Below are 12,461 nucleotides of genomic sequence, written 5' to 3' on the forward strand. Positions count from 1 at the left end.
CTTCTGAGATACAATAATGGATCCAGAGATCAGCCAACTCCTGTGAAAAAAATCAATTATTTTCAGAAGCCATAGAATTCCTTTTAAGTGCATTGTCCACACACAGGTCAGCCCAGCCTCTCAATTGCTTCAAGTACTCCTCCATAGATGGCCTTGACACACAATACTTTCTACACAAATACTCTAGTATTGAATACTGCTTACAAATAACCACTGTTAACTAATTGAACACTTTCTTGCTACATGACAACTCTTCTGTGCATAACTCAAATGCATGCAAATGCACACGTGGGAGCAGACACCACCCACCCCACCCCACCCCACACATACACACACAGTCTCTGTCTGTCTGTCTGTCTGTCTGCCTGCCTTTTTCTCTCTCTTCTCTCTCTCTCTCTCTCTCTCTCTCTCTCTCTCTCTCTCTCTCTCTCTCTCTCTCTCTGTATGTGTGTGTGTGTGTGTGTGTGTGTGTGTCTTTAAATACACGTAAACGAATGCGAACGAAAGGCAAAGCCTGTGGATCAAAGCTTATCAACCTGAGGATTGATAGTAACAGTTCTTTTATAATCAATAAAGTACTGGCATTTTACCCTTCAGACTTTTTGTCTTTGAGATATAAATGTGGAACAGGAAAGATGGCCTAGTGGCTAAAAGCTCTTGCAGAAGACCTGAGTTTTATTCCCAGGACCAATATTAGTGAGTGCCAATATATCTGACCACTCTTTTGGTCTCTGTAGTCTCTTACAGGTATGTGGTACACACATGCAGGCATACACATTGCCAAATAAATAAATTCTTAAAATACCAAATTTTATTGACTTATGGTGTTATATACGATGGTGGCTAATTGGCTTTGAACTTGATTGCATTAAAATCGCAAGACTATAAACTTCTGGGTATGCTTGTGAAGGTGTTTTCAGAAAGATTTACTAAAGGGAAGACGGACTTAGAATATGGTCACTACCATGTCATACAGTGAATTCCTGGAGTGACTGAAAAAGAAAGTGGGACACCAGTATCAGCTTGTTCTCTATGCCGACCATGGATGAATGTGACCAGCTCTCCGACTCCTGCCACTCTGTCCTCTCTCTGTGATGGGTTGTACCTTCAAACTGAGAGGTCCCCCAAAATCACTTTTTTCTTTAAGTTGCTTTTGTCATATTTCATCATAGTAAAGAGAAATGAAACAGATACATATAAACACCCATTCTTTGGTAGGAGATTAGTGTTGTTTTGTGGCCATTTTGAAAGAAACACATTAACTTACTTCAGTTGGTAGTTCCTGGTAAGTTTGAAATTGACTAGTGCCACACTGGACACTTGCAGTGTAGGATATAGCATACCTTGTCTTCAGAGCAATTGAGCAGTTGTTAATAGACATTAGTAAGTGCTATGTGTGATCTGTGGGTCCAAATACCTATCAAAGTGTCAAGGTAGAGTTCCTTGAGAAGCAGTGCAAAGAAAAGTAACCACAAGGTCCCAGTCCAGAAGCTACAAATGATGACAGCTTACCATTAGCACTTAAAGGAATTAGATGAGCATTTCAAGAAAGATGCAGGCTTCCCATAGCCATGTAGGTCTGCTTAAAGCTCACAGCATTATGGCAGCATGCACATCTGATGGTGTCTTGGGTATTTTTTTGTCTGGTCAGTCTTCTTAGTCTTTAACCCTTGTTTCTGCTGGCTTCTCTTGTCCTAGCATTTTATATGGCTTCCGTACATTTAGAGTAAACAAAAACAAGGCATGAACAATTTCAAAGAAGATATTTCAGAAAATATGTCCGTACTCCAAATTTGCCCTTCCGTAAGGTGTAATTTTCTACCCCTCTTTATGGGTAAGCCTATTAGGAGTAAGTGCTTCTGAGTTCATCAAGTCCCACATTTGCTAAGTGATTCTTATTTTATGGGTTGGAGGCAGTTTAAGGTTATATCTGAAATACACCAAAATATTTCCATTTTCATCACTGGCATGAAAAATCTCATGAAGTCCCTTTGTCCTTGGGAGAGATGAAACTTTTAACTTGAAAGACTTATTGAGTTACATTGCCCAAACCTTCTCATGCATGAGGTTTTGAGATCAGTGTGATCAAGATATAGTTTCTAAAAAGAGCTCTTAAAAACATATTATGGACTCCTTGTTTGGGCATCAGTGTTGCTTACATGTGATACATAAGGAAATAGCCTTGAATTTTTACCACAAACAAAAATCTCATACACTTTTAGCCTCATCCCAAGGGCATCTATGTGATCATTAACATGATGTAAGATTTATGTCAGCATGTGGAAACATGGGCTGTGTTCACTAATCTTTAATGTGGTTCCAGCCTACAGGTGATGATAAACATGAAAACGAAAACAGAAACATTACTTCACGTGTGTGAGTGAGTGTGTGTGTGTGAGAGAGAGAAGAGGTGGAACTTGGAATTTATTAAGTTACAAGTTATGAAAGTAGAGCAAAACAAAATTTATGTTACTTAATGCAAGAAAGTCAGACTAACAAAATAAAGAATAGGCTGCAACAGTCAGACCATGAAAACTGTCTTAGTGTCTAAATGAACGTACACTACTGCAGAAGGCAGCCGACGCATGAGACTGTACTATCTGTACTAGCTTGTACTGTTTAAACATTCACTTACCAGAGAGGATCTATTATGAAGTATTTTAGTGATGCCCATAGTTCGCTTGGGCAAGTTCTTCTCCCTATTTATGATGGGATTTTAGTCACTCTTGCATTGATCAGGACCTGAGCTGGGCGTTTGGTGAAGATGCAGAGTGTCTCACGTATATTAGGCTCTAGTTATTTTTTCTAAAGTGGAATAAAGAAATAAGAAAATATTTTCCAGCTCCTATTGGCATGTTACACTTTTAAAAAGATAAAAAAAAATATTGTATGTTTGGAAACATATCAATACACACCAAGCTAACTTGTTGATGGTCCATTGGTTCTAGCATAGTTAGTACATGTTAATGCATGAGAAATGGATTTAGCTTATATGTCCATCAGTCAAATGCATGATAGAAACACGGCAAAAATGTGCCATGAAACTTTATTCAGACATATATGAAAAATAAAACTTGAAGGAAAATGGGCGTAGAAAGAAATTATTATATATTGGTGAGACAGACTCACAAAGATGAATGTTTCCTAGGTACCAATTCTAGCTTTTAATTTTTATATATAAGGTGCATATATGGGTAGCTGGATGTGCCATAATAGGTCAGGAAAAAGGAAAAGTGATTCCACCATGAGATAGAAAAAGAGGTTTTAAAGACAGGTAGGTGATTAATGGGACATGTGTGACAGTGACGCGTGTAGCAGAGTGCTGGACACTGGAGAGTACAAGGAGGGATCTTAGTAATAAAAATTATGAAAATGCCATAATGAAATATGGAATTGCTTTGTGTGCTAATAAAACAAACAAACAAAAAAGGGACAAAAACCAAAATAATCTACCCCCTAAATCTTCACCAAAAACAAATAAACAAACAAATCCCAATTCTGCCTACTGTGCAGTCTTCCAAGTGAAAAATTAATTGCTGCTATTGGTGAAATACCAAAGTAGATTGCATTGGTTTGTGAAAGCAATACAAGGTTAACATATTTAAAAGTAAAAAATAAAATAATAACTTGTAAAAACTTGAGGTTGGAATGACACACAATCCAGTGTGACAGTCATTGTGTAACAGAGCCTGTGGTTAAGTAACAGTCACCCAAATCTACCCCATTCTGCAAGTTACTTGGTCCATGTTAAGACTTTTCACTAGAAGACAGATTTCTCTTTATTTAAAATTATGTTTGTTTTGCTTTGTTGTTATACAAAGTATTGTTATTGTTGTTGCCAACACCATCTTTTAACTGTTCTTTTGCTGTTATTTTGTAGAGCTGGTATTAAAGAAACAAACAATTACAAACACTTTTTCAATGTAACAACAGTCAGTGCTACATTTCTCTTTCATTCTGACTGGTGATGGGTACTGCAGTCCCCTACAAGATGTTTCTTTCTTTCTTTTCTTTCTTTCTTTCTTTCTTTCTTTCTTTCTTTCTTTCTTTCTTTCTTTCTTTCTGTCTTTCTAGATAGACTGATGGTAGAAGTAGATATTTGCACAATATCTTCACTAATGAAAAATAAAAGCATATTATCATAATAATAAAATTAAAAAGATATGCTTGCCTTCTTTATAAGTCCAGAATTCATTTGGTCACATAATTTGATATCATTTATAGCATTGCTTCATAAAAATTATTATAAAATGCTTTCTTTTGAAATAACACAAGCTTTCTATCTAATATGAAACATATAATTAAATTTACTTGAATCTCAATATACTATGTATTAGAATTAAAAAAATATATTATGTATATATAAATGTTTTGAAAATATAATATATACTTGGTAAAAATAATATTAAAATATAAGAAATTTGTTATAGCAATAATTTAGCTAAAGTGAATACTCAGAATTAAACTATTCAATATACTAATGAGAAGTATATTCATATACCATAAAATTTTATTAGTGCACCAGGTGAATTTACTCTGCTGTGGTCTTATATTGTAAAATGTATTTATTTTATTGTGACCTTAAAAATTAGAGCTATTAAATTTTTATTTTAAATAATGATTTCAATTTTTCAAAACCTTTAAAATGTACTTCAATATGCAAATTTGGTTTTATTTATTTTATTTTGAATTATATGTATGTGTGGAATGTGTGCATGTAATTCAGGTGTTGTCTGATGAATTAAACCCACTGGAGCTGGAGTTACAGGCTTTTCGATCTACCAGACATGGGTGCTAGAAAGTGAACTCAGGAACTGTGAAGGAGAAGGTACGTGCTCTTAACAGTTGCACCATCTTCTCTGAACCTTGAAAAAATGTCTTTGGGTGCTCAGTATTATTATTTTTTTAATCATACAAAGCCATTGAAACAAGACTTTTAAAAACAAGCAAAATAAAGAAACAAACTTTATTAAATTCCCAGAGCATTCTTGCATCACACTTTTGGATTGTTTTTGGTTTTGTTTTGATAAAAACTAGGTTTGTGATGAAGGAGCAGGCCTGTGCAGGTCATCCTGATGCCCAGGAAGAATGATCATGTTATTCCTCAGTGTTCCAAGTCCAATGCAGGGTGTGTCACAGTCAAGTACGGCAGGAATCCTGCACACTTCACTCAGTCTCTTTGATGAACGGCATTCTGTCTATCCATATTTATTTGAAAGGTCAAATTTTAGATAAAAGTAGGGCAGGCATGCATTGGTGTGTGATTAAAAACAGGACTCAACTCTCTGATGTTTCTATAAGTAAGCTATTAAAAAGAAGGCTGTATGAAAACTTGACCCCAATACTTATTGTGTGCTAGGAAAATCCTAAACTTTTAGAAAGCGGCTTTATTCTTGCAATCATTATTACTTTACTACTAGAACACATCCAGATGATTTAGCTGACAACCATATGCCCAGACTGACTGAGTAAAGGAAGGATATATTATTCTGTATGATAAACATTTTGGAGAAATGTGCAGAGAATACAAGGAAGACAGTTCTGTATCCCATTCTTACCTTATATAAAGGTTTCAATGTCTTAAAAAGTCTAAAAAGTGCTCCAATATGCAAATGTGGTTTTGTTTAGCTTATTTTTAACTATATGTATGTGTATCGGGGTATGACCATGTAAATGCAGATGTGCTCTGATGAATCAGGTTCCACTGGAGCTGGAATTTTATCTACCAGATGGCTACTAGTTTTTAGAAGAAAATATTCAGGAAAATTCCAACTTTTCCAAACTCAATATTTTGAAACAAGTAATTTCTTTCATATATATATTATTTATATGTATATTTCATACCTATTATATTTGAGATTATTTTTCTTTTATGATATCATAATGCAAGAAGAATAATCCCAACACCATGTCTTGAGAACCCTGACCTGCACAAGCACAAAATTAAAAGGATCCATACTTATATTATATATTAGGAAATGTTGACTTACTGAAGTTCTCATGGATGTGTTCCTATATACAAATACAAATATTTTATCTGAAGCCAATTATGTATCCTAACTGAGAACAATTGACTTTAGCCTATGACTAATTTTTGATTACATATTTTTATTCAGTTTTCAAATTACATGTTTGAACACTGATACTGTTTTTCAACAAGGGCAGATGACTTCTCTGAGGCCTAAAGCTATTTAGAGCTCTCTGATCACTTGCCGGCATAGCAGTGTACAACATAGGGGTCACCAACAGAAACCATTTCCTTATAATCTAGATAAAGGATTTTCCTTCATACACAGTGGCTTAGTGCATTTCCCCTTTGTAGCAAAGGGACATCTTAGAAAAAAAAAAAAGTACTTTTTGGGAAGCTTTAATGACAACTTTAATTTTAAATTATCTAGATAAAAAAAATTACTATCCTCTAAAAATAGCTTCTAGGTTAAAACACTACTCCAACTTTGCTTTCACATAATCTTTAAATTTTAACAGCTTTTGCTGTGTGTGGTGGCACATGGCACTCAGGGAGGCAGAGGCAGGCAGATCTCTATGAGTTCAAGGCTGATCTTCAAAGCTAGTTGAGGACAGCCAAGGCTACACAGAGAAACACTGTCTTAAAATAAAAAACAAAAACAACAACCAACCCCCCCCCAAAAAAAACCCCAAAATAAATCAGCAGCTTTTGCATTTCTATATATAATCACATTAATCCATTAGATTAACTTTATTCAACTCATGCTACATCTGTGTTCTACTAAACTAACATCGAGGTCACTTTCACTGTTTATCCCTTCTAACAGGCCCATGTAAAGAGGAAACAGGTAAACAAACAAACAAAAACCAACAAAACAAGGAAAGAAGGAAAAAGACATTTCTTAACATGACATGAGTCACAGTTGATGCACACAAGGATTTTATAAAAGCAAAAATAACTAGAACGTGATCCCACTACCAATTAAAAGTCCTCTTTCTGATATCAAAGCTCATAATTCTTATGAAGATATCATTACTTTTCTGGAGAGGATGTTAATGCCCACCAACACTGAGACTTGTACAGGCCTTACTATCTAAAAGAAGAACAGCCATTTTGTCTTCTGTTGTGTGCAATTTAATATTTGTTGTTTAGCACAGAATAATAACAGAGATGATAAAGAGATGTTCTGCTTGAGTTAAACCACAGTGCCCTGCTATGTTCCTTTCTCACAGGAATGGTAAGGAATTGGGAAGTCCTCAAGTTCCCCTGCCCTATTTCTTAACCAATCAGCTTGAAGGTCAACTGGAATGCTTTGTCTAGCTACTTAGGCACAATGTGCCTGGAATAGAATTGATTCTTCCTGCTGCTTGGTTGTTTTTGTTTTGTTTGTTTTGTTTTGCTTTGTTTTTACTTTAAAATCTTACTCTGAGAACTACTCAGGTTCACAGTCTTGGATTCTGAATCCATACTGTGCCCCTGACCAGTCAGTCTTTCTTAAGTATTTAATAAGCTTTCATTGATCTGAGTTTGGTGTCTAAGTGTTCAGTGCTAGGCTATTCCTGGACCCCAAAAAAAAGCATTCCATATTGAAATATAAATATATTTTTCTTTTTTATTATTTAATTAATTGTTATTCCATCACTTGTATCCTCCCATTCCTCCCTCCTTCCCACTTTCATCCTATTTCTCTCCCTTGGGCCTAAGACTAAGGGGGAACTCATCCCCCACTATATGGTCATAGGCTATCAAGTTTCATCTTGGTAGCCTGCTTATTCTTTCCAGGAGTGTCCTAGAAACCTATAAGAAGAACATTGTGATGCATAGATTGGGGCTCAGGAGGGTCTGCTCAAACTATTGCACTAACCACGGACAATACAAGTAGTAAACATCGAACCCCTACTCTGATCTAACAAATGGACAGGACATTCTCCACAGTTATGTGGAAAGCAGGGACTGAATATGAAATAGATATCTTATGCTAGGCAAGTTCCTACACTTATATCCAAATAAGTATAGTTTCTTACATGTAACCAGGAGACAAAATCAACAGTAAACTGGGTTTCGTTTATAAAACAGCTACTGGGTTTGTATAAGACAGAAAGTCAGGATGGAATTGTTGTCATCAGTGTGTGGTTTGGAAGTCAGCTGTTGATTAAAAATTGAAGTGAGCATTTAAATATGACCTTATCTCTCCTTTCTAAGCATACTTGGATACCACCTAGACTCAAGAAGCACACTGCAGCAGAATCCCATAAATATGGGAAAGAAGGACTTTATGCTCTTTCTTTGCGGGGTGGTTCAAAACAGGGTTTATCTGTGTAGCCTTGGCTGTCCTAGATTCTTTGTAGACCAGCTGGCCTTGAACTCACAGAGGTCCCCCTGCCTATGCCTCTGGAGTGCTGGGATAACAGATATATCCAGCATAAGGCTCTTTTTATTCTTACTGTATTCATCATTATAAGAATATTCACCAATCATTATCTCTTATACATTGTTTCATAGAAGTTACCACATTATAACATATTAATATATATAATTATTAATTTTTGTATTATGTATGATCTGCCTTTGCCCTCCAGTATAGAAACACCAATTTAACCTTCAGCCCTGTCTATTTCTTTAATAGGTATGGCTTGTTTAACCGTCCTCACAATTGTAGCTGATGTGCGGGTAGTTAATGTGACACATTAAATAAATGAGCAGGTATATGTTTTCAAAACTGAAAAATGTACTAGAAATTGATTAGTTAATTTCCTTAAGCAATCCTTTTTGTGTGTATAAAACCAAGAGTAATTAATTTTAAATGAACTTAATTTTTAAATTGTCATATGTGATATATGCTAAGGCATGTTTTTGTCCAATGTCTTGAAAAATAATTTATCAAGTATAATCATTCTAGACAGGTTAGACAACTTTCATAACTGACATAGCTTTATTTTGCATTTTGGACTACATGATAGAACATAATTTATCAAGTGCTTGGCAACTTGCCACCTCTATTCCTCACTCTCTCAATTTCACTACTTTTCTTAGATGCTTCACTTCCTCATTAGAGCAAAAAGAAACCGAGTAAAACTTATAAAAATGTGCAACTCTAAGGTTATTAGAGTAACATCAATATGTATGAAATTAGTTATCATGTAATTAAACCAATAATGGCCCACTGCCCACTGCCCACTCAAAGGAATTTGAAATCATATCACTGCTCATCTAGAACAAATCAGATAAAACCAACAGGTGACTCAATATCCTTTGACAGTGTTAGTTGTAGCCCTTTGCTGATGGTAATAGATCATGCAAAGTGGTTTCATGTCTGTGATAACTGCCTCAGCCCTCAGTTAGCTTGGGAGTATCCAAGTCATCATATGACATGCAAAACAGGATGGCAATTAGAGTCTCATGCTTTGATTTTAAATTTCTCTCTAAAACATGGAGTCAATTTTATGTCTAAGAATATTAATTCAAGATGGGTAGCAAATCATAATAACAACATATAATTTTAAAATACAAAGGACAAAATATAAAAGGACATTTATTTAAACATTTTCTTTTATTGTTTCAACTATTAACAGATTAATTTACCTTTCTGTTAACAATTTTCTAAAAATTTATGGAAAATAGATTCTTCTCCCATAGAATTCATCCAGACCTCAGTTTCACCTATCTTTACTCCTCTAACCTCCCTGCCCCCCAGATCCACTCCTCTTCCTTTTCCTACTCAGAAAAGAACATTCTCCAAGAAAGAACAGCCAAAGAAGACAAAACAAGATACAAGACAAGGCAAAACACCTCATATTGAGGATGGACAAGGCAACCCAACAGGAACAAAATGTATCCCAAGAGCAGGCAAAAGAGTCAGAGACATACCTACTCCAACCATGAAGAATCCTACAAAAACACCAAGCTAATAGCCATGACATACATGCCAAGGATCTGTTTAGACCTATGCAGACCCCATGCTTGCCACTTCTGTATCTGACCTCATTTGCACCCTGCTTGGTTGATTCAATGGGCCATGTTCTCCTTATGTCTTCTGGCTCCTCTGATTCTTATATTCTTTTCTAGCCCTTTCCTGCATGTTCATCATCTCCGAAGGGAATGACCTGATGGCGACCTCTAATTTAGCCTCTCTGCATAATGTCTGGCTGTGGGTCTCTGTACCCATTCCTATTTGCTGCCAGAAGAAGCCTCTCTGTTGATGACTAGACAAGCCACCGATCTATGAGTACAGCAGAATATCATTAAGAGTCATTTCATCATCATCATCATCATCATCATCACCATCACCACCACCACCATCATCATCATCATCATCATTGTCATCATCTTCATCATCATTAGTCACTCATGTTTGGTTGGACATAGGTTTTTATTCCACACAATATAAGATTACAGGTCTCCTCACTGCCATCTCATTCAAGTTATTCCTTACCTTGTGACTCTCTGGATCCACACCTTTGCTGTATCTCATTAGAAAAGAAACAGGCATATAAGGAACAATAATAAACTAAAATAGAATAAAACAAATACAATTTTTATTACATTTATTTTTCAGGACATTCATCCTACTGTTTTCTTCATGTGTCTGTGGTGTCTTTGTGTGTGTGTGTGTGTGTGTGTGTGTGTGTGTGTGTGTGTGCATGTTTTCTATGTTTGGGAGCATATATGCAGGCAAATTTGTACGTGTGTGGAATCTATGGAGTTCAGAGACTGATGCTCTGTAACTTCCATTTTACTTTATTTACTGAGAAATTATCTCCCATTGAACCCAAAGCTCACTTATGAAACTACTCTGGGAAGCTCAGTTCTACCTGGTCGGTGCTGGGAATACAGGTAGGCCTCCATGGCTGTCAGACATTTCCATGATGCTAGTGTCAGAATTCATGTCCCAGTGCTGAGAGAGCACTTCACCTGCTGATCTATCTCCCTGGCCACACATCTCATCTCATACTATATGTCATAAATCTATACATAACAGATATATTAGAATATGTTACATTGGCTATAAATGCAAGATTTATCTATACTAGTTGAATCTATTTGATAACAGATTGACTCAAAGTGACAAGGGGTATGTCCTGAAATATTACAGTAGAATTATTTGGCTATGTATCCCTTGCCAACTACCATTTTCCAGTATACACAAGTGAAAATATATATAGTATACAGTGTATTTGTAAATATCTATCTATATTTTCCTCTGTCTCCAATGATTAATACAGAGCTCTTAAAGACCTCATAAAAAGAAGTACTGGAAACACATATGAGTAGTAATGTTTGGTTTTTTACCTGGCGGTTGACAAAGGAATCCTATGGCATTTGTGATTTCCTGAGCAAGTGAGTATCTTCTTTCTAATGATGTAAATTCTAGATGACTATCAATGTGGGGTTGTCACTATAAAGACAGCCATGAGGAGAAACTTTTCAGGCCCATACCTCATTCTCTGTAGAGAAAGGAGGGAGATGAATTAAAAAGTGGTCATGCTTACTTGATGAAACTTTTAAAAAGCTTCCAAAGTCTGAGCTTTCGCCATTCCTTACTTAGTGAAGATGTGTAATGAAGCCCGCCCACTTTAACTATACACTGTAGAGTCCTTCAGAACTCACTTTTAGTACCTTTTCATTGAGATGTTGATTTGTAACTTGACACTATGACTTCTAATAAATGAGCAGTAGTTTATTTTGGCTGCTATCCTGAACCACCCTACCATATTAGGGTTGAGGGAACTTTTTATTTGTTGCTCCTTCAGACAAAAATTATGGGTAATCTGAGTTCTGCAGGTTGGAGCAGGTTGTTGTAGGGTTAGGTTCTGGCCCTGTTTGGTCTGGGCTCCTAACAGTTAGTGCTACAGCTGAATTGGATTGTAAGATAAACCAGCTGGAGCCAGATTGTTGGTTGCTATAGAAAAGAAAATCATACATCTGGTTTTATAAGCAATAGTGTGAATATAGAGAAAACTGTTCACTTTGTTCTTCCTTCATCTCTGTCTCTCCAAGCCTTTTTTCCTCTCTCCTCTCTCCCCAAACCTCTCTCTCATCAAGAAGCATGTGTACCAAACCAGATATCACTGTATTACAATGGCAATGTATTTTCTGGCAAATAGCCTGAGGATTTGAAAGAAATAAATATGCAAACAAACATTTGGAACCATTCAAATCGTTTTCAAAGGTTAAGGCCAGTCAAGGAATATATGATACTCAAACTGAAAGCATTCCTTTGTATGCTGCTTAGAACTAACATTTGCAAGACATGCCTAGGTATGCATGTTTTATTTTTGCTTTAAATATTTGGACCAGTTTATAAAAATAAATGGACAAGAAATAAAGAAGGTTATCGCTGTTTTCCAAAAAGACGCTTTCAAGGGATAATGATGAATTTGGAATTGATAAAGAACAATGCCACTATCAAAGGATTATAGAAATGGACTGTCTGCATGATTACATGGTAAAATGTATGGTTACATAGCAACAACATCCCAGTCATGTTTTTTCA

General features: G+C 35.8%; 1 long non-coding RNA gene across 1 annotated transcript; it reads right to left on the reverse strand.

Annotated features, from left to right (window-relative positions):
* Nucleotides 1-1,273: 1,273 nt before the first annotated feature.
* Nucleotides 1,274-11,336, reverse strand: LOC311584450. The gene is made up of 4 exons (XR_014774885.1): nucleotides 11,258-11,336; nucleotides 10,401-10,475; nucleotides 1,513-1,710; nucleotides 1,274-1,417 (listed from the first exon to the last, which is right to left on the reverse strand). It is a non-coding gene; the product is annotated as an uncharacterized lncRNA (long non-coding RNA).
* Nucleotides 11,337-12,461: the final 1,125 nt, after the last annotated feature.

This window comes from Acomys minous, assembly GCF_964271855.1.
Source record: "Acomys minous genome assembly, chromosome: 15".
Lineage (NCBI taxonomy): Eukaryota > Metazoa > Chordata > Mammalia > Rodentia > Muridae > Acomys > Acomys minous.